This window comes from Canis aureus, chromosome 15, assembly GCF_053574225.1.
Source record: "Canis aureus isolate CA01 chromosome 15, VMU_Caureus_v.1.0, whole genome shotgun sequence".
NCBI lineage: Eukaryota > Metazoa > Chordata > Mammalia > Carnivora > Canidae > Canis > Canis aureus.
Window position 1 is genome coordinate 32,533,186 of NC_135625.1, and position 19,067 is coordinate 32,552,252.

General features: G+C 40.2%; 1 pseudogene; it reads left to right on the forward strand.

Annotated features, from left to right (window-relative positions):
* Positions 1–1,027: 1,027 nt before the first annotated feature.
* Positions 1,028–2,217, forward strand: LOC144283993 (PIN2/TERF1-interacting telomerase inhibitor 1 pseudogene; annotated as a pseudogene).
* The last annotated feature ends 16,850 nt before the right edge of the window (positions 2,218–19,067 follow it).

Genomic DNA, 19,067 nt, shown 5'->3' on the forward strand with positions numbered 1-19,067 from the left:
CACTTGTAAGTTGAGGTAAAAATCCATCCAGATGAGAAATTACAAATTTACCTGTATAAAGCACATATACCCCCCAAGGTCTCAGTGATTGAAGTCCAGATCCATCTTGATCTTTGAAGGAAGTAGTCTCTGAACAAAGTTTTCACAAGACTGTGGAAGGATCATAGCCAAGCAGAATTACCTAGATATTAATGAGTAACTGCCCTAGAAGGATACAGGCAAGAAAAGCTGTTGCTATGATAAACAGCAAAGAGAGGATCCTGGGTATATCCCCACTCAATTCAGATGACACCTACACAAGTGTCTAGTAACCCAAATTTCTTCTCAGATGCCTTCTTCTCACCTTTTACCCTCTCTTAATCTATAGTTCAGGTTCCCCTTCTCCTGGCTCTAGATTTTATGCTATTAGAGATTTCCTCACTCGCAGTCAGCTAAAAATAATTCATATTATTATAGCTACCACCTCCGAAGCACTTACTATGTGCCAGACACTGTGCTAGTGTTTTACATTACATCTCTCTTCACACCCCCCCATTCCAAGAGAAACATCATTATTCCCTTTTAACAGATGAGGGAGCTGAGACTCAAAGATGTTTGCTGGAGAATTCAAGGATTTGAGCTCACAGAGCAAGGAAAGTGTATAGCTATACCTCAGCTCTTCTGTCTTTAAATATATATATATATTTATTTGACAGAGTGAGAGAGAAAGCACGTGCACAAGCAAGGGCTCAGAGTGGCAGACAGAGGGAGAAGGAGAAGCAGGCTCTCTGCTGAGCAAGGAGCTCGATGCCTGGCTCGATCCCAGGACCCCAGGACCCCAGGATCATGACCTGAGCCAAAGGCAGATACTTAACCAACTGAGCCACCCAGGTGCCCTCAGCTGTTCTCTCTTAAAGGTCATATCAGGTACTCCATTCTCATTCCCACGTCAAGGAATTGACTATTATCCTTCCCCAGTGCATTTGCACTTTGAAAGACCACCACCCCATGTTGGGGGTTTTGTTTTCTAAAATGAGTTCTTGGGTCCACCTGGTCTGCCGGCCCCACGCTTCTCGCTTCTCCGCGAGCGGGCTGCTCGGTAGCCGCCACCGCTCAGGTCCCGAGGCTCGCAGCGTTCCAGGCTGTCGACATGTCTATGCTGGCTGAGCGTCAGAGGAAGCAGAAGTGGGCTGTGGATCCAAGAAACACTGCGTGGAGCAATGATGATTCCAAGTTTGGCCAGAGGATGCTAGAAAAAATGGGGTGGTCTAAAGGAAAGGGTTTAGGGGCTCAGGAGCAAGGAGCAACAGATCATATTAAAGTTCAAGTTAAAAATAACCACCTGGGACTTGGAGCTACAATCAGTAATGAAGATAACTGGATTGCTCATCAGGATGATTTTAACCAGCTTTTGGCTGACCTGAACACTTGCCATGGGCAGGAAACAACAGATTCCTCACACAACAAAGAGAAGAAAACTTTCAGCCTCAAAGAAAAGTCCAAAATCTCCAAAAAACAGCGTTCATTATATGAAATTCACAAAAGGGAATGATCTATCATGTCGGAGCAAAACAGATCTTGACTGCATTTTTGGAAAAAGACAGAGAAGATTCCTGAGGATGATTCCAGCCCTGCCACTCCAGATGGGAACTCATCCTCCACTACAACGACCAGTGCCTTCACCATCCAGGAGTACTTTGCCAAGAGGAAGGCAGAGCTAAAGAACAAGCCACAGGTCATAGCAGCAGGGCCTGACTTTGCAGAGACCCAAATGGAAAGAAAAAATGGAAAGAAAAGAAAGAAAGAGGCAAAAGATAGAAAAGTGGAGATATACACCGTACCCAAGGCCAAGAAGAAGAGACACCAAGTTGAGTGGCAGTTTGGAGACCCTTGTTGGGACAAGAATTCTGGTGTTTCTGCTGAAAATGGAGAAGATTGTGTGTGGCCACCTCAGGTCCAGGACATTACCCTAAAGTCCAAGAAAAGGAGAGAAAAGAAAAACCAAGTTGAAGTAGCTATGGACGCTACATTACATGACACACCTGTGAAGAAGAAGAAGAAAAAGAAGAAAGGTTCCAAATAAATTCTCTCAAGCTGGGGCCTTCCAGCCACTAAAGCTATCGGGCCCTGTGTGCAAACCCTTTTGGATTGAAGTCAGAGCAGAGTTCACCCGAGAGAGTTTGTGCACATCTTTTGACATGCCCGGGGGGTTGCTGAGTCTCGCCCTCTTACCACAGTTTTCCTACCGCATCTCTGGAGAACTTTCTAATGTCCCAAATCATGGCTCTCATAAACAAATATATTTCTTGTTAGACTGCAAAAAAAAAAAAAAAAAAATAATAATAATAATAATAATAATAAATAAAATAAGTTCTTACTCATTTAGTGACATCCACTAAAATATTTCCAGATGCCTACATAATCTTGAGGGTGGTAACAGATGAAGTAGCATTGGCCAAAGTAGATCTAACTACTGAAGTTAGATGGTTATAGGATTTTAAAACGTATTGCTTTATAATATATTAGAATTCTTCTCAAATAAAATGCTGAAAGAGAGAATAAAGGAGGAAAGAAGCTGAGTTGAAACTACCAGCACACAGAATTTATTTATTTTTATTTTTATTTTTTCAGTACACAGAATTTAAAACAGAATCAGAGAAGGGATGCCTGGGTGGCTCAGTGATTGAGTGAATGTCTGCCATTGGCTCAGGTTATGATCCTGGGGTCTTGGGATCAAGTCCAGCATCAGGCTCCCCACAGGGAGCCTGCTTCTCCCTCTGCCTCTGTCTCTTGTGAATAAATAAAATCTTAAAAAAAAAAAAAAAAACAGAACCAGAGAACATTGTATTCTAAAAATTGAGCGAGCAAACATTAACCAAAAAATGGATGATAGTAGTTATCAACTGAAATACCCCAAGCTTATAGACTGCAAAAAAATATTTTTCCCTGCCCCATAGAAGGGCATCATACAAAGTTAACTGAAGTATTCATCACATACTAATGATGCACATTTATCACTGGTTGAGTTGTAGTCTGCAGAACAATTAGAAAAGAGGTTGAAACATTAAGAATGTGTCTGTTTTATCTGCAAGGAATAGAGGTTCCTTCCTGAACTGGGGTCTGTGTAATAAAGGAATTACCACAGCCCTCACAGTACAGTGACTGAATCCCCTAAGTCATCCAAATCCTGACTCTGACTTTACAGATTAGGCAACCATCTGGTATTAATTTAGTTTCATGAAAGAGGCAATATACCACAGGATTCCGCTATGAAGTGACATCGGTGAAAATGGCAAAGGAGGGAAATCTACAAGTCCATCTCTCCATAAAAGTGATGAATAAACTGGCAAAATTTGTTAGAATCAACTTTCTCAGAATACTAGAATTTAATCAGCACATGGGAAATAGGGGTGCTTAATCGAGGAAAAAACAGCTGAATCCTGGGAAGTGCACATTGTGGCATTTGTAACTTACCCTGGCTCTATCCTCCACCCCAGCTTGGCAATGTCTTGAAGACAACAGCCCACATTCCCAGTTCAGTCTGCTAGTACTAGAGGGAGCAGGGCAGGCCTTATTCTTGAAGATTGTGGTTATTTTGACCAGTCTGGTAGTGCCCTGAAGGACTAGCTCAAAGGGCTTGCCACGATCTCACAGAAGTCAGAACTTTCCCAGAGCTGAGACAGTTACCTAGAGGGAGGAGGTTGTTGGGTGGGGGAGGGAGGGCATGTTTGTTAAGAATATTTCAAGGAAAACATATTACCTGATGCCACCTAGAGTAAAGGATAAAATTTGGAATGAACAATAAACAACAAAACCTTGGGAGCAAAGGCTCGTATATAAAATGCTTTGAAGAATAAGGGCTTTGAAAAGTCCCACAGGAGGCACCTGGGTGGCTCAGTTGGTTAAGTATCTGACTCTTGATTTCTGCTCAGATCATAATCTCAGGGTTGTGAGATGGAGCCCCATGTCGGGCTCCACCCTCAGTGAGGAATCTACTTGAGATTCTCTCCCTCTTGCTTTGCTCCTTTCCCTGTTCATGCACTCTCTCTCTCTCTCTCACTCTCTCTCTCTCAAATAAATAAATAAATCTTTTAAGAAGAAAAAAAGAAATAAAGAAAGAAGAAGAAGAAAGAGAAAGAAAGAAGAAAGAAAGAAAGAAAGAAAGAAAGAAAGAAAGAAAGAGAAAGAAAGAAAAAAAGAGAAAGAAAGAAAGAAAAAGAAAGAAAGAAAGAAAGAAAGAAAGAAAGAAAGAAAGAAAGAAAGAAAGAAAGAAAGAAAGAAAGAAAAAGGGAGGGAGGGAGAGAGGGAAGGAAGGAAGGAAGGAAGGAAGGAAGGAAGGAAGGAAGGAAGGAAGGAAGGAAAGGAACCACATATTCCTAGGAATCTAGAAGGCTACACACATGCTCAGGGCTGAACACATGCTCAAAGAAGACCTGAGAAAGCTCCAAGCTCTCACCTGTGGCTGATGTTCAGGCTCTGCACAGGCAGGAGAGGAAGGCTAAAGCAGAGTTGTAAACTATCTGGCCAAGCGTTGATGGCATGCCCAGCACGTTCAGAACCCACCTCTAAGAGGGAGAGATTTTGTTCAGGTTCTCAGCATTTAAAGACATAAGACATCTCTGTAGAATTGCTGATCGACCACTAAACTAGCAGAGTAGAAATTTCAGTAGCCATGCGTGACCAAGAATACAGACTCTCTAAAATTAGTTCAGGAAAATCACTAAACAAACAACCAGTACAACAAGCAGCAACAAAATACCCTACGGGGGAGTAGAGAGAATAATGGGGGAGAATCTGCTGAGTGGAGTTGCCATGTTCTAATATTCAACATGTTCCGCTCTCAATAAAAAATTACAAGGCACGAAAAGAAGTAAGAGAGTAAAAAAATAGGACATAAGGAAATTAAAGAAGCTGTCCCTGAGGAAGCCTAGGCATTGGACTTACTAGACAGAAACTTTAGATTAACTATTTTAAAAACACTTAAACAGGCAAAGGAAATAATGTCAAAGAACTCAAGGAAACCATGAGAATGATACCTTACCAAATAGAAAATATCAGTAAACAAAAAAAAAAAAAAAGAAAAGAAAATATCAGTAAACAGAAACTATTTTCTTGATATTTATTTATTTATTTATTTATTTATTTATTTATTTGAGAATGTGTGCATGAGCAGGGGGAGGGAGAGAGAGAGAGAGGGAGAATCCTTAAGCAGACTCCGTTCTGAGTGTGGAGCACCAATGTGCGGGGCCCAATCCCAGGATCCTGAGATCCTGACCTGAGCTGAAACCAAGAGTTAGACATTTTACTGACTGAGCCACCCAGACACCCCAGTAAACAGCCAGAAATTATAAAAAGATGAATAGAAATTCATGAATAGAAATTTTTAAAAAAATAAAGTACAATAATGAAATGAAAAATCCAGTATCACTACTAAGGAAATGAAAAATCGAAACCACAATTAGATACTCCTTATACCTCCTAGGATAGCTGTGATTTTTTTTAAAAAATGGAAAATGCCAAGTTTTGGCAAGAATGTAGAGAAAGTGAAACCCTTATGCACTGCTGGTGGGCAGCGCCTGTGTGGCTCAGTCAGTGAAGCAAGTCTAACTCTTGGCTCTGGCTGGTGGTCATGATCCCAGTGTTATGAGATTGAGTCCTGTGTTGGGCTCTCACACTCTGCCCCTCCCCCTGCTCATGCTTTCTCTTTCTCTTTCTAAAATAAATAAATAAATATTTTTTTTAAAAAAAGAAGAAGAATGAAAAATAAATGTAAAATGGTGCAGCCACAGTAGATAAGTTCGGCAATTCTTCAAAAGGTTAAACATAGGGCGGCCGGGGTGGCTCAGCATTTAGCACCGCCTCCAGCCCAGGGCCTGATCCTGGAGACCAGGAATCAAGTCCCACGTCGGGTTCACTGCATGGAGCCTGCTTCTCCCTCTGCCTGTGTCTCTGCATCTCTCTCTGTGTGTCTCTCGTGAATAAATAAATAAAATCTTTAAAAAGAAAAGAAAAGGTTAAACATAGAATTACCATACAACCCAACAATTCCTCCCCTAGGTATATGCCTAAGAGAATTAAAAATGTATGTCGAAATAAAAATTGTACACGTGTTTATAGTGGCATTATTCATAATAGCCAAAAGGTGGGAACAATTCAAATATCATTAATTAATGAATGGATAGGGACGCCTGGGTGGCTCAGTGCTTGAGCATCTGCCTTTGGCTCAGGTCATGATCCCGGGGTCTGGGAATCAGAGTCCCGGATCAGACACCCCGTAGGGAGCCTGCTTCTCCCTCTGCCTATGTCTCTGTCTCTCTCTCTCAGGGTCTCTCATAAAGAAATAAATTAAAAATCGTAAAAAACAATTAGTGAATGGATAAACAAAATGTGGCATATCCATACAATGGAGTATTATTTAGCCATATGAAGGTGTGAAATACTGGTGCATGCATGCTACAACATGATAAGCCTTGAAAACTAAAGAAAGAAGCCAGACACAAATGACGACCTGGTTTGTATTACATGGTTCCATTTATATGAGATATCCAGAATAGGGAAATTAGTTGGAAGGGCTAATTAGTAGTTGCCAAAGGCTTGTGGGAAGGGAAAGTGGGAAGCGACTTCTCATGTATGAAGGGTTTTCTGTTACTATTTCATACCTTTCCACTCCACTAAAACTCTGACTTTCTCCTGTGTTCCGCCCTCAACTGGTGATCATTCCTCATACTTCATGAAGAATACAGAACCCACTGGCCAAGTCTTGTGTTTCAACCACCAATCGTCCCTTTGCAACTACTTTCTTTTTCCTTCTGTTACATGGAAGGAGTGCCTTTCTGTTAATAAAAAATACGTACTTCTCCATAGCTTCTCTGGACTGAATCATCTCTCTGCTCAAAGCCTTACTCTATACCCAGATGTTAATACAACTATTTCTGAGCCATCATGGGTGATCTGGTTTTGTTTTTGTCCTTTTGTTTATCTCTATTACAGACATTATGATGGATTACTTATATAATTTTCTTAAGAAGTATTTAAGAGAAATTGTCACCTAAAAGTTCTGACAGGTTTAGAGATGTGGTAATGCCCCCTCTGTGCTTCAAGTCAGCATTCAGCCTCCATTCAGTTTTGGGGTAGGAACAGAAACTAAATCTTGCCAGCCATGATGCTAGAGGAGGCAAAGTCTTGAGATCATATCAAGTGCTACAGAATGTAATAACGATGTCTTGACAGGCCATATATTTCAAGCCTCTCCCATAGCTGATTTAATTGTCACTAATTTTCTAATTTACCTTAATCATAAAAACTGAGTTGGAGAGGTTACCTAATCACTGATCTCTAAGCGAGGAGTGAATTTAAAAGAAGGCAGACAGTATTTGAGAGGCTCTAGTGTGGGAGGGTTTGCCTCGCAGAGCTGCTTTTCTTGTCAGTGAATCACACAGTCAAATTATAGGAGGAAGTGACAGAAATTAGGCTAAATTCCAAGTCCCAGTGTCAGGAGGTTCTTCATCAACCCTACAGTATCAGCTCTCTGTTTGGCAAGGGATGCTGCTTCTAATTACACATTGCTCCCTGTGGGCCACCCAACAGGACCTTTATTTTCTCCACCGTTACTAATCAGCTATCCACAGTTAACCAGAAGATCAGATCTCGAAGTATGTAAATTCACTCTCAATTCTTTCTCCTAATCACTCAGCAGGACACCTTCGGAGCTCACTAACAAGGTGCCCAGCCAAATAACTAACAAGCTGGCCAGCTGCTATTCTTAATGATCACTTCCAAAATGGAATTTTTTTTTTCTTTCAGATACACGGGCCAGTTCAATACACTGAAATGTATAACTTTCCTGCAACTTTCTAGCAAAACTTTAACTAAATTAGGCAAAGTTAAAATTGAGTAACTAAATTAAAATAAAATTAAGGAAATGCCCAGCCAACGAGGAATTCAGATGGGCACAATTCAACACCTAGGAATTTTTCTGTATGTCCCCAGAGAATGAGCCCGCATCTGTAATTCTGTTATCAAAATGTCTTCCTTCTGACATTACTTCCTCTAACAACTTCAAATTAGTATTCATACTCTGAAATGAACCATGTGAAATTACCAATCTTTGATGATTTTTGACCTAAAATCATGGCAACTTCATATAGTTCAGCCTAATGCACAGGCCTTCGGAGGTCTTTTGGAGGCAGTTGAGTTTTTTCAAGCAGAGAGATAAGTAATGATAATAATAATTATAATAACTAACATATTATTGAGATCTTTCTACATGCCAAGCACTATGCTGATATATATACCCACTCATTCACTGCTCACAATATTTGAACACTAATTTCACAGATGTGAAGACTGAAGCAAAAAGAGATCAAGTAAGTTGTTAAGTGTCATAGACTGGCAAAGGCTAGATTCAAACACAGGCTTTCTGACTGCGCAGATATCAACCCCTGCACAGACTTCCTGCAAAGTTTCTATTGATGATAAATGGGGAAATAAAGTAAAAAGCTCCTAATGCTTCCATAAACTTTCCTAACCATTCAAACTTCTTTTTCACTTAGAGCCTCTAAAGAATAAAGTTGCATACAGATACTAATGGTGAGTCTGTCACTTGCAACAGACTTCTTAAATTCTGGATTTGCAGATTTGATAAACTCAGTTCAGCGGTATTGCTTATAATGAAAAATCTAGGGCTCCTGGGTGGCTCAGTCGTTGAGCATCTGCCTTTGGCTCAAGTCGTGGTCCTGGGGTCCTGGGGTTGAGTCCCGTATCAGGCTCCTCAGAAGGAGCCTGTTTCTCCCTCTGCCTGTCTCTGCCTGTCTCTGTGTCTTTCATGAATAAATAAATAAAATATTTTTTTTAAAAAAGAATCTACTGAGATCTTCATAGGGTTAAGAGACCAGACAACAGAAGATGGAGAGAAAAAAAGAGCACATGCATAAGTACATGTGTGTCATGCACCATGCATCTGTGTAAGTGTGTGCTATTGATGTAAATTAGTCTGTGATGAATGGTATAAAGTGCTTTGATAGATCAAATATAATACTGAAAATTTCTAGTTTTATTAATAGGACAGACTCAAATATTCTGAAAACACCTCCCACCATTAACACAGAAGAATGCCAGGTGAAACATCATTTTGGATACATAGCTAAGCTCACAGGAAAGTAATAGAAATTCCCAAAGGCCAGAAAGGAGGAGGTTACTAAAAACCAGAGCAGTATATGATTAAGCTGCTGTGGCAGCTACTCTGGATTGGTGGGCTTTATTTACACTTTGACTAATCTAGAGAATGGGGTTTTGATGTGCACTTGGTAACAAAGCAAAAAGTCTTGAAACTCTCAAATAGAGAGTTGAAACTGGGCCCTGCCTACTCTCCCTCCCTTAATAGTGGACTAGAAAATCTCTTTCTACCAGCATAAGGAGATGGTGTGGAAGCTTGTTTCTTTTGGCCTAGATTCTAAGCAGGGGGACCTAAAAGTCATTTCCTCATTGGAAACTCAATTATGGATCAATGTTACATCAGAGTCCAGGAACTCTCAGGCCAAAATCAATACATAAATAGCTTGTAGGATGGTTCCATCACTGGAGCACTTGGCAGAAGAAATCTACACAAGAGGGACATGCACACACCACTATTCCCAAAAAAAGCCCTGCTGAAGATGAGCTCATAATATAAAATTACACAATTCAGTACTTAATAACCCATCATGAGCAAGAGCCACCAGAGATAACAAGTATGTAATAAAGTTCAGGTAGAAGGAAATCAAGCCCTGAGCTTCAGATACTCAAATAATTGATCACATGAAGACTATAAAATGATTAATGACATTTCAGAAAGGAATTAAAACATAAGCGAGGATAAGACTATGGAAAAATGAAATGAAAATGTGATCACCGAAACTAAAAAACCCATTAGTCAAATTAGGCAGCAGATTAGACACAGATGAAGAAGGAAACAGAGCAAAGAACATAACTCAAAATGTAACCAAGATAGAAGATGGAAAGTATTAGAGAGTTTAAGAGACACAGAGGATAAATGAGAAGATAAACATATGTCTAATAGGAATTCCAGAAAAAATAGATGTGAAAGATGATAGAGATGGCTGAGAACTTTCTAGAATTAATGAAACACATGAGTCTTCAGACTCAGGAACCACAAAAAAGTATCAAGCGGTTAATATGGATATAAATCTTAATACCTCATCATGTTATAATAAACTGCAAAACACCAAGACAAAGAAAATATTTTAAACACCAAGAAAAAGAAGAGATTACCTACAAAGGAATGAAGAAAAGTAGGCTTTTCAACAACAGTCGAAACAAAAGTGTAGGGGCAGCCTGGGTGGCTCAGCGGTTTAGCGCTGCCTTCAGCCCAGGGCATGATCCTGGAGACCGGGGATCCAGTCCCTCGTCAGGCTCCCTGCATGGAGCCTGCTTCTCCCTCTGCCTGTGTCTCTGCCTCTCTCTCTCCCCCTCTCTCTCTGTGTCTCTCATGAATAAATAAAATCTTAAAAAAAAAAAAAGAAAAAGAAAGAAAGAAAGAAGAAAGAAAGAAAGAAAGAAAGAAAGAAAGAAAGAAAGAAAGAAAGAAAGAAAGAAAGAAAGAAAGAAAGAAAGAAAGAAAGAAAGAAAGAAAGAAAGAAAGAAAGAAAGAAAGAAAGAAAAGCGTATTTCTCCAAAGGGAAAAAGAAAATCATTGTTACCTAGAACTCCATACAGAGAAGCTAAACAATCAATAAAAAAGGGAGGCAAATGAAAGACATTTTAAGACAAAGAATGAGAGAGTTGACATCTACCAAACATTGACTGAAATGAATTCCGAAGGCTATAATTTAGAAAAAAGGAAAAGAAACTAGAGGAAAGAAGTAAAATGCAAAATGTGACTAAATGTGGATAAATCTAAACAGCATGATGGTGTCAGCTAGACTGGCCACGGGGTGCCCAGGTAAATCATTACTTCTGGATTTGTCTGTGAGGGTGTTTCTAGATGAGATTATCATTTGAATGTGGATTGCCTTCCCCAGTATGAGTAGGCAACACCCAACCCATTGAAGACCTGAATAGAACGGAGGAAAAGAAAGGAATTTGCCCTTTTATGCTTTCTGCCTCCTTGGATGAGTTGGGACTTCTCATTTCATCTTTTCCAGCCCTCAGACTGAGATTTAAACCATCTGCTCCCTTGGCTCTCAGGCCTTCAGATTCAGACTGAATTACACAAATGACTTTCCTAGGTCTCCAGCTTGCAGACAGATCTTGGGACTTCTCAGAGTCCATAATTGTGTGGGCCAATTCCTCACAATTGTATGAGCCAACTCTTCATAAGGAGCCAACTCCTCAATTCCTCAATTTTTGAAGAAAAAAATCCTTAAGCCCCCCAAATGGAAACTATAAGAAATCTGTGTCCTCAAAACATATGCAATGGTGAAAGATATATAGATATAGATAGATACAAGCACACATATATACATATATTTATGTGTGTGTGTATATATATATCATATATTTACATATATATATTTACATTTATATATATAGATGCATATATATATATATATATACATATATATATATATATATATGAATGTATCTATCTCCTCCTGATTCTGTTTCCCTGGAAAACCTTGGCTAAGTAATCTACATAAAACAATAATAAAAAGTGATAAATTTGCAGGGGAACAAATCTTTGTAGAACTAGAATATTAAGTAAGTCTAACATATAATTGGGAATGATTTAAGATGAAAGGTTCTTTAAAAAAAGATGAAAGTTTCTTTACATACATAGTTCTGGAGGAGGTTGGTTATCTCAATTAATTTTTACTTATTTAAATAATCTCTACACCCAATGTGGGGCTCAAACTCACAACCCCAAGATCAAGAGTCATGTGCTCTTCTGATTGAACCAGCCAGGTGCCCCAATTTCAGACTTGCTGAAATCAAGACGCAAGTTAAAAGTAATAGAACTTGAATACATAACTTCTAGTTAGCTAAGAAGAAAAATGTGAACACCTACTGTAAGACAATCGCTGTTCTAAGCAATGTAGATACAGAACAATACAGACAAAAATAGAAAATATATAATAGGAAAAATAATAAGGTAAATTAATTAGTAAGTTAGGAAGTAATACATGCTCGTGGTGGGGTGGTGTGGGGGAATTCAACAGAGTAAGGAAGATGCAAAGTCCCAGGGCAAAAATAGGTACTTAAGAAATTTTAAATAAAGTTATTTGGCTTCGTTATTACTGATCCCCAAATGTATTTGGACCCATGCTAGGACTGTACTTCCTTATCATATACACATTAGGTATAGCCACATGACTCTCTTTGGCCAGTGCAGAACAGAAATGACATGTGTTATCCCTAGACAGAAGCTTTAAGAATAGTACATGATTCCCCACATGCCCTTCCCTCTGCTGCAGCAAGAACATGCCAAATGGAAGCTTCCATCAGCCAGAATTCTTGAGTAACTGTAATGAGCAGAAGCCCTGCCAACCCGTGTGAGACACTTAGTGCAAGCTATGTGTTGATGGAGGAAGTGAGATTCAGGCAGGAATTGTTTGTTACTGCAGAACATCCTAGCCTAACTGCTGCGAGTAGTTAGCATAGACCTCACTGAGGTCTTGAACCTGAGTAGTAGCTTGAATCTGAGTGGCAATAGTGGAAAGGACGAGAAGTCATCAGAATCTGGGTGTATTTTTACACAGAGAAAAGAGTTCAATCCTATATGACTGAATATGTGAGACCAGTGACAGCAGACCACATTGGTTCTAATAGTATGTCAGGCACGTAGTGTGTGAAAAACAACTCTATTATAAGCAAGCCTTATATTCTGGTAATGGTCTGGGAGGAAATAAATTATCTAGCAGGTCTGCAATAGCATAGACAGTCCATTAAATAACAAAAGTTAAGAGAGTTCACCGCCCACTATACTTTGATTAGTGGAGCATTATTGCCCTCTAGTGATGAAAAAAAATGGACTTCGAAAAAGCCTGTATGTGGCAACCAATGCTGGTGAGAAATACATATTTTGAAATTATGAGCTCTCTTTGTGCCATGACAGGCTACTTTAAAACAACTTATTGATGAGAAATACCATAAGAAATTAATATCAGGGAAGATAAAATCTGTCATTGTTTGGCGAAGTTATCCATAATCTTCAAGAAAGCACAAAATCTTCCTGAAACCCATTGGTTAGAGTACCAGGACTATTGCAGGTGTACAAAGTAGTAGTGTCTACAGTAATAACAACCATACAAAACCTTTTCTTGTATTCTGTAAAGAAAGATTATGCAATTTAATGAATACAACTGGAAATTTCTGAATTGAGTTTTTTGTTTTTTGTTTTTTGTCAATTGCATAAGTGCAGAATGGTAACTTCTTGTCAGCAGTTCATGTGAAACAGAGTGGAATTTTTTTTCTTATCCTCCTCATAAGCTGAATATGAAGTAGTAGAGAGATGTAGCTGCCAAAAAGGAAGTAGCATATCCACTTAACTTTGTACTGGTATAACCAGCATGATTTATATAATCCAGTTGAGGAACAAATATGGTTTTATCTTTTATTTTCCCTAATTAAACTGGGCCAGAACCCAATATTTTAGATTATTTTTTAAAGTAATCTCTAGGGGCGCCTGGGTGGCTCAGTGGTTGAGCAATCTGCTTTTGGCTAAGGTCGTGGTCCCGGGGTCCTGGGATCAAGTCCCACATCAGGCTCCTCACAGGGAGCCTGCATCTCCCTCTACCTATGTCTCTGCCTCGCTCTGTGTCTCTCATGAATAAATAAATAAAACTTTTTTTAAATAAATAAAGTAAAAAAGAAAGAAAGAAAGAAAAAGAAAGAAAGAAAAGAAAGAAAGAAAAGTAATTTCTATGCCCAGAGCACCTGAGTGGCTCAGTCAGTTGAGTCTCTGACTCTTGATTTCTGCTTGGGTGGTGATCTCAGGGTCCTGGGATCAGAGCCTTGTGTAGGGCTCCTTGCTGGACATGGAGCTTGCTTAAGATTCTCTCTTCTCCTCCCTATGCTCCCTCTCCCTACTCATGCTTTCTCTCAAAAAAAAATTGGGGGGGCATCTGAGTGGCTTAATGTTTGAATATCTACCTTTGGCTCAGGTCATGATCCGGGGGCCTGGGACTGAGTCCCTCATCCAGCTCCCTGCAGGGAGCATACTTCTCCCTCTGCCTATGTGTCTGCCTCTCTCTGTGTGTCTCTCAGGAAAAATATTTAAAAGTAAATAAATAAGTAAATAAATAAACATATGCTACAGAGATCTCTGTATGTTCATTATTGCATTGTTGAAAATAGGAAAAAAAATTTAAATGTTTAAAAATAAAGGAATGGGGGACGCCTGGGTGGTTCAGTGGTTGAGCATCTGCCTTTGGCTCAGGTCGTGATTCCGGGGGGTCGTAGGATCGAGTTCTGCATCAGGCTTCCCTCAGGGAGCCTGCTTCTCCCTCTGCCTATATCTCTACCTCTGTGTGTGTGTGTGTGTCTCATGAATAAATAAATAAGATCTTTGAAAAATAAAATAAAATAATAAAAATAAAGGAATGGGCAGATTAAATTATGCTATAACTACACAATGTAATAACACTATGCAGCTATTAAAAGCAAAGAGATCTATTCTTTAGGAGAAAAAATTATTGATATCATGTGTTATTTCTAGAATAACCAAAACCCTGTCAACAGAGATAGTTCTAGGTAAAGAGGCCACACTGAGGGGAGCACAGGAAGGGCTGTGTGAATTAGGGCAGATGCAGACTTCTTTTGCTTTTCTCTTTATATCCTTCTAAACTGAATGTTTTATAAAGATTTTGTATTACTTTTATTTCTTAGTTATGGAATATGTTATAACCTAAATTATGTTATGATTATAACTTATTTATATTATGATTATAACCTAAAAGTATTCATTACAAATTAATTTAGCTATATTATTTAACCTAAGTAAATATAACTTTATTTAAATAATTTAGCTTAATAAATATTCATAATACCGAATATTTTAAGGTAAGGAGAAAAATTGTCTTTTCTCCACTGGTATTATAAGGAAAACTAGAAAAGATTGTGCTGAGAAAAGATAAATATCATCAAACCTAGAACAATGACCACATGGTAGGAGAACCTGAAAACTAGGGAGAGTAAGAATTAATTGAATGTGTTTGGGATGTTTACCTTGGTCAAAGAGCTATCGTCAAATATGTAAAATAAAGGAATTCGACTCTCAAGTAATCAGGAAATAGATGATTTGGACCAATGTCATCACACAGGGAAACTAGTAATACTGAACAAAATATGAAAAGACTTCTTCTTGAAGGCATCATAGAGCTAACAAAATCATGAACATTTACTCCTTCTGGATCCAAGAGAGGACAGAGGCCTCTGTAAATTATGTGGCTATAGTACTCTAGTTGCATTTCATCCACTATGAAATGCATTCCTTAGAAACAATGTAGTGTGGACTGCTGTGATGCTGAATAGAGCATTCTGTAAGCCCACATAGTGTGGTTTTTCCAAGAATCATTGTGAGTGGCAAAGGGAAATCCAAATCTAGAGTAAATGTTTATTCTAATGAGAACAAACCGTAACATGGGTGGTCTAATGTAATCAAGGTGTCACCAGGGGGCTGGCTGGTCCCCCCTGGAAATGGAACCATATCCAGAGCTCAGTATTGATCTCTGCTTTTGAAGACTAGGCACTCGGCACTGACTGTGGCCAGATGAATTTTGATGAGCAATAGCCTCTGTTGCTAAGTCTATACATAACCTTCATCCCCATAACCCCCCATCATCACTTTGTTCATGAACCGTTTGAGCAAGAATAGGGCTTGCTGAATAAAGAGGCTGAGTCATGGCCATAGAAAATGTCATAGAAGAGCCTCCGCTGCTCAGGTTGGTCTTTTGTGAGCATTTATGATGGACCGAAAAATTGTATTTGTTGTTGTTGTTGTCTGTTCAGGGAGGACCATTCACCACTGAGTTGATTTTCTGAACTTCTGTGAACTGTCTCCTCATTGCCACTCAGGAAGCTATATCCCACACCCAGCAGTATTGTGTTTCATTCCAATCTCAAAGTGGAATGACCCGGTGTGGGTGAGACATCAACCAAGTAAAAAAAGAGGACAGGAGACAAATCTGAGAAGACACACAAGATGGTACCAGTCCAGTGATTTGGGAGTTCTGGTGCCCAAGAAAGGAATGCTTCACCAGAAAACACTGTCATGGTGAACTGAAACCTGAAACTGTTCTCTCACCAGTTTGGGCTCCCATGCTACTGAACAAACAGGCAAAGGAGAGGATCACGATATTGACTTGGGTAATTCATCTAAACTACCAAGGAAAAATTGGGTTGCTGCTACTCACTGATGATGAGGGGCACTATGCCTCTTTGCACTCCTTATGCACTAGTTCTTCAGGCCTATGGGTGCAACAGCCCAATTGGTACTTGTCCTGTTGTATTATACCACTCTTGTGGTTTCCCTCCATCTGTCCACACCTTTGTAGATAGTCCCTTTATTAAGCCCATCTATTTCCTGCTGGGACTCTATGTACTATTCTAGGCACTGGAGATAGAACCATGAACAGAAGTAGGGGGAAAAAATGAAAAAATAAAAAAAATTCCTGCCCTCATAGAGCTAACAGTCAAATGAAGGAGACCAATCAAGCAGCTTTCCACACCCAAAGGAACCCCAGAAATGTCGCTGTCGATTTTTTCTCACCCTCTGACACACACATCTCTTACTAAAACATTTAGAATAGTCATTACTTCTTACTTACCAGGTCCAATCAGCATAATATCATCACTGCCACAGATTAATGTGATCTTATGGAAGGGAAAAGTGATCAAGGATCCTGCAGACTCAATTATGACGTGGGGCTGGAGCATGGACATACCTCTGAGGTAGGGCAGTGCAAGTGTGTTGCTAGTCTTGCAAACTGCTTCTGGTGGTGGCTATCAGGGTACCAAGGAAAAGTATTTACCAGATCAAGCGCTGCATAGCAGGTGCCAGGAAATGTATCCATGGACTCAAGTAATGAAACCACATAGTAGGTGCAATTGGAGTCACCATCTAGTTATAAATATGATGATTCACTATTATTCTCCAAGAGCTGCCCCTTTTCTGTACAGGCCAAATATGCAAGTTGAATAGGAATGTGGTAGGAATCACCAGACCTGAATCCTTTAAATCCTTGACGGTGGCACTAATCTCTGCAGTCCCTCCAGAAATGTGGTATTTCTTTGGTTTACTGTTTTTATTCCCCTTTAAAACTGAGGAATTTGTCTCTCAGTTCTAAAGGCTACAAGCCCCTCCAAAGGTGCTAGGGAAAAATCATTCTCAGGCCTCTTTCCTCATTTCTGGGGCTTTGCTGGCAATCTCTGGTGTTCCTTGGCATATGGCAGCATGACTCCAATGAAGACTGGAGCCTCCCTGTGTGTGCAACTCTTGTGCCCACATTTCTCCTTTTTATGATGACATGAGCCATGTTAGATTAGGGGCTCACCCAACCCCATATAACCTCATGTTTTTTTTTAATATTTTATTTATTCAGAAGAGACACAGAGAGAGAGAGGCAGAGACATAGGCAGAGGGAGAAGCAGGCTCCATGCAGGGAGCCCGATGTGGGACTCGATCCCAGGACTCCAGGATCATGCCCTGAGCCAAAGGCAGACACTCAACCGCCGAGCCACCCAGGCATCCCCAGTATAACCTCATGTTAATTTAACTAATTACACCTGCAATAACACTATTTCCAATTAAGTTCACTTTCTGAGGTATTGGGTGTTAGGGTTTCAACATACGATATTTTGGGAAACACAATTCAGCTCATGACACATGTTAAACACATTTTCTGGGAGCTTTCTGTGTCCCTCCATTTCATCTTATTTCCACTCTCCTCCTAGCCACTGTCATTTCTAACTGAGATGTTTTTCCTTCCCACTAGGGCCCCACACACACACACCCTCGTGGGGCCTTTAATCCAGTGTCCACATTGCAGCCACCAATGTCTTTCCATTGTGCAGGTAGAGGCAGTTCTAGAATTTCCACTTGGGCCTTTCCTACCATGACATTGTTCACTCCCCAGCTCAGGGAATCGATGTGCAGATTCTCCCAGCTACAGAGTAGGTCTGTTCCAACTCTGCATTCCAGCACTGGGGAAATGGTTCCACAACACACGCAGGGACCCACTAGACTCACTAAGGGATCTAAGCTAAAACTCCAGTAATCACCTGCTCTGGCCAGTGGACCACAGTAGCATTTTGGACCTCCTAGAATTAGTGTCAGCTCAGGGACTGTGGCCAGTAATCCCCCAAATATCTGAATATTTCCCTTTCCACAATACACAATCTCCCTCGTAAATGGTCATAGGTCCTTTGGGGCAGGTTGGGGAAAAGATTTAACAATATAAATTTCAGCAGTTGAAGCAGAGTTAGGCTTCTGTTCACTCAGCCTGGAACTCTTCCACTTCTACAGCTCAAGCAAGAATTTCATAGACTCCTCACCTATTTCTTTTCTAGGTACACTATAATCAACACCAATGCCCTAAGTCTCTGTGAGTTAGAGAATTCAGTTACTCTGACTCTGCTGTTTATTACTATAACCAAGCAATGTTGTCTCTGGCAACTAAGTGTCATTACTTGGCCCCCTGTTACCATGGGATCACATTAACCTCACTGCATTTAGGGATCCCACCTTGATGGAAGCACTCCCCACTGTATTTTCTGACCTACAAAGAGCAACCACAGAGCTCAAGGTAGGTGGGGCCCCACACTCAATTTATTTTTTTTAAGATTTGTATTTATTTATTCATGAGAGACACACACACAGAGAGAGAGACAGAGAGAGAGAGAGAGAGAGGGAGGCAGAGACAGGCAGAGGGAGAAGCAGGCTCCAAGCAGGGAGCCCAACATGGGACTCGATCCCAGGACTCCATGATCACACCCCGGGCTGAAGGCAGAGCTAAACCACTGAGCCACCGGGCCTGCCCCCTCAAATTTATTTCTGAAAGGTGTCTTCCTCTAGACTCTCCTAGAGTGGGTCTTACATGATAAATCCACCCTAACATCCCAATCCCATTAAGCCTTTGGATCCTATCCTCTAC